Source organism: Onychomys torridus, chromosome 7 (genome assembly GCF_903995425.1).
Source record: "Onychomys torridus chromosome 7, mOncTor1.1, whole genome shotgun sequence".
NCBI lineage: Eukaryota > Metazoa > Chordata > Mammalia > Rodentia > Cricetidae > Onychomys > Onychomys torridus.
In genome coordinates, this window is record NC_050449.1 from 25,259,140 (window position 1) to 25,263,029 (window position 3,890).

At 41.1% G+C, this 3,890-nt stretch overlaps 1 pseudogene; it reads left to right on the plus strand.

The window, feature by feature from the left end:
• Window positions 1–1,155: 1,155 nt before the first annotated feature.
• Window positions 1,156–1,704, plus strand: LOC118586984 (annotated as a pseudogene).
• The last annotated feature ends 2,186 nt before the right edge of the window (window positions 1,705–3,890 follow it).

Below are 3,890 nucleotides of genomic sequence, written 5' to 3' on the forward strand. Positions count from 1 at the left end.
AGAAGAAAACTGAGCTTCACTTTTATCCATAGGCACCAAACTGAACATCCACTGTCAAGGTCCACACCAGGGCTCAGGGTTTAGCCCCTCTGTTTTCCTCAGTCATTCAAATATTTGTTGAATTGAATAAAAGCATAGTTCAGAGATAAAATTTTAAGGAGGATTTCAAACTGGGCTTCATAGAGGACATGCATAATCCCCACTAAGCCTGAAGAGCTTGTTATTGAGAGGTTGAGACAGGAGAATTACCATGAATATAAAGCCAGTCTGGGGTAAACAATAAGACTCTGTATCAAAAAAAGGAAAAAAAGGGAGAGAAGAAGGAGAGGAGGAGGATTTTTAACAGGAGAGATGAACAATATGCAAATTATTTCAAAATAATTTTTGGTAAAAATTGTGTTAGGTGCCACAAAAGAAAAGTACACAGAATCATAGAAGGGGATCAAAGCTGGCATGTCCAGAGGGGAGATGAAATGAGAGGGGGTTCCAGGATGGTAGGAAGCTTTGGAAATTCAAGGAGCTGAAAGAAAACCAGAATGCTAAAGACATGACTATGAACTAGATTGTTCAAGACCTACTAGACTGGACTCAATCCTAAGAATAATGGATATTATTATAATAATACACCACTGAGAAGTTTTACACCATGTGATTTGTGCTGACAGGTAGTCACTTTCAATGCTAAAGGCAGATGCCACACAGTGCAGGCAGAGGCCTGAAGGAGGCTATCACAGTTGTCCCACTAAGAGATAATACATGTGGAGAAAAGAGGAGGCTGAGAAGAGACATCAGTAGAATTCAGGTGGTAGGTAGAAGAGGCATGAGCAGCACATATGAGCACACAGCTTGAAAGCGCTCTTTTGTGGAAACTTACCAAAGTTTGACTTTTCTAGACTCGTCTGGAAACGTAAGTTCGACACCTGGCACACCCTTTGCTCTGCTTCCTAATTAACTACATGTGTAAACAAGAACCCTCCATCACAGTAGTGAACCATTGTCTTGCCATGCGCTCCCAGCCACAACACTGTGAGCTACAATAAACGCTAGCTCCCCAAGATTGCTTCTTGTTAGGTGTATAGTCACAAGAAAAGTAACAAATACAAGTTTCATGATCAAAGAGTATGTCAAGTGGTATAGGGCAGAGGCAGAGTGTGCATGGTGGCATATCCCAGGCACCCTGGCACCAGTGGCAGGTACTACTGAGGCAGGTGTGGAGGGGCTTTTGGAGGGCTTGTGTTCCCAGGACAAAATCAGGATCCACTGTAAAGTTACTTTGCTGCTGTGGCTGGACAGGATGGGCAAATTGATGCTGATGGGTTGCAGAGATGTCTAACGCAGTCCGGCATTGCTAGAGGATACAAACTTTTTAGTCTGGAGGCTTGTTGCCTTATGGTTTCAAAGTTGGACAGATATATGTCTGGCACCATGGGAATCAATGAATTTAAAGAGCTCTGGGCTGTGCTGAATGGCTGGAGACAACACTCCATTAGCTTCACCAGCGACAGGAGTAAACAGTGGACCCCCAAACTAAAAATTCAATTGCAAAGCTATACAGCACCAGTGGGAAGGTCACCTTTGATGATTGCATCACCTTCTGTGACAAAGTGAGGGCTCTCACAGACAGCATTGGAAGTTGGGATTCTGGTCACAAGGAATGGTGAATTTCTCATATAAGATTTCATTCAGTGTGTTTCAATCGTCTAAGTCAAAAGGAAGCTGTCTGAACACAATGTTCCAGCTGGAGTCAGCCCTTGCTTCTTCCTTCAGGCTTTCGGTGCTGTGTGCAGATTCCCACCAACACTCCCCGACAACTGTAGAATGAGACTATGACTTTATATACAACCGGAGCTTCACATTTAATTTTAATAATAAGTTCTTAAAGTTTAATAATAGAAGAACAAGTCTGTTGTACCAGTCAGAAGCTCTTGAGTCATTATCAGCTATGCCTTATTTTCCTGCCCACCCTTTTATATACAAACGCAAGTATGCAAAATGTTTAAAGGACATATATTTTCTTGTGACATGAGATCTTTTCATCAGACTTGGCTGTTATCCTTTCCTTCCTTGATGAATGTGGTTAGAAGTTTCGTGTGGGGTAGTCTTCTGTAAGTGACATAGACACATAGGATGTGGAACAAACCAGTGCTCATGGTAATCCACATATTAGAACAAAAGTATAAGCATCAGGATTCACCAGGTGTGAAAGCCTTATGAGTGGACACAGGTATTGAATGACCATTGTTCACCTCTTTAAAAACCTGTAGACAACTTGAGTGGTAAAAATGCTGTCACCACATTCTCCTCTGTCATCCATTCAAACTTTGGTTAATTATACTTAAAAGTCTTGTATGTTGTAAGCTTCAAACAGTTAAAAAAAGGACTAAAGGGAGATAAAAACGTATTAACTGTTTATTATTTTTGACAAATGGGATTCTAGATGACTTTCATTTTCTTTATATATTTCCATGTCTCACAAATTGTTATAATGTGCATGCTTCCATTTTAAAAACATGTTGGGGATGGAGAGACCACTCAGCAATAAGAGCTCCCACTGCTCTTGCAGAGGGCTCAAGTTCCCAGCACCCATGTTGGGTGGCTTAACCACTGCCGCTGGCCTCCACAGTCTCGTGCACTCAGATGAACATACCCCACACAAATGTATATGCACATACATAATTAAAAAGAAATAAAAATAAGAAAAATCAAAAAAATGAGCATGTCATGTACTTTAATGTGGCTACATTTAGCCAAAATGAGAACTACTGCTCAATGAACTTCACATTTCAGCATGTAAGACAAGCTCTAGATGTACCACATTGACTTATGGTTGCCAGTATTGAATGGCATGTGTAAAAATTTGTTGAGAGAGTAGATCTCATGTCAAGTAGTCTTCAGGAAGTATATTAACATAAATCTGGGCATGGTATTACAAGTCTATGATCCCAACACTTAGAAGGCAATGACAGGAAGCCTGGGGTTCCAGGCCAACTTGAGATAAATAGGGATGCCTTGTTTCAAAAAATCAAATTCTATTTAACTTCTTTTCATCTTAATGCTTTCTAGAGATTCTGGTCTTCCTGAAGATGAGCTAATGGGTGAGACCACTTTGTGGTGATGTTTTATTTGTGCTCTAACAAATAAAGCTTGCCTGGGGATCAAAGGACAAAGCCAGCCACTATATTAAACATAGAGGTCATGCAGTGGTAGTACATGCCTTTAATCCTAGCGTTTGGGAGGCAGAGATTCATCGGGATCTCTATGGGGATCTCTATGAGTTCAAGACCACACTGGGAACAGAGTCAAGTGTAGTGGCACATGCCTTTAATTCCAGCCCTAACCATGGAGGTCTGGAGGTCTGTATAGACAGACAGGAAGTGATAGAGCTGGGCAGAAAGAGGAAGTGATGTAGAACATGGCAGAGCACAGGAAAGTATATAAGGTATGAGTATACAGGAAGTAGCTCACTTGGGCTGAGGATTTCCTAGCGGTTTAGAACTTGTGGCTGGCTTGTTCTATTTCTCTGACCTTTCTGCTTTCACTCCAATATCTGACTCCAGGTTATTTTTATTAATAAGACTGTTTAGCAATTCATCTTACACCACTTCATTCTTGATTTCTGTCTAATTTTTACTGCAAGCATTGAAGAATTCGATGTTCATACTGTAGCTACATAGATATATTTGTATTAAAATATTGTCCTAGTTAGGGTCTCTCTTGCTGTGCTAAAACATTATGACCAAAACTAAATTGGGGAAGAAATGGTTTATTTCACTCATGCTTTCAGGTGGCAGTTCATCTCCAAGGGAAGTCAGGGCAGGAACTCACACAGGGCAGGAACTCATGCAGGGCAGAACCCTGGAGGCAGGAACTGGTGAAGAGGCCATGGAGAA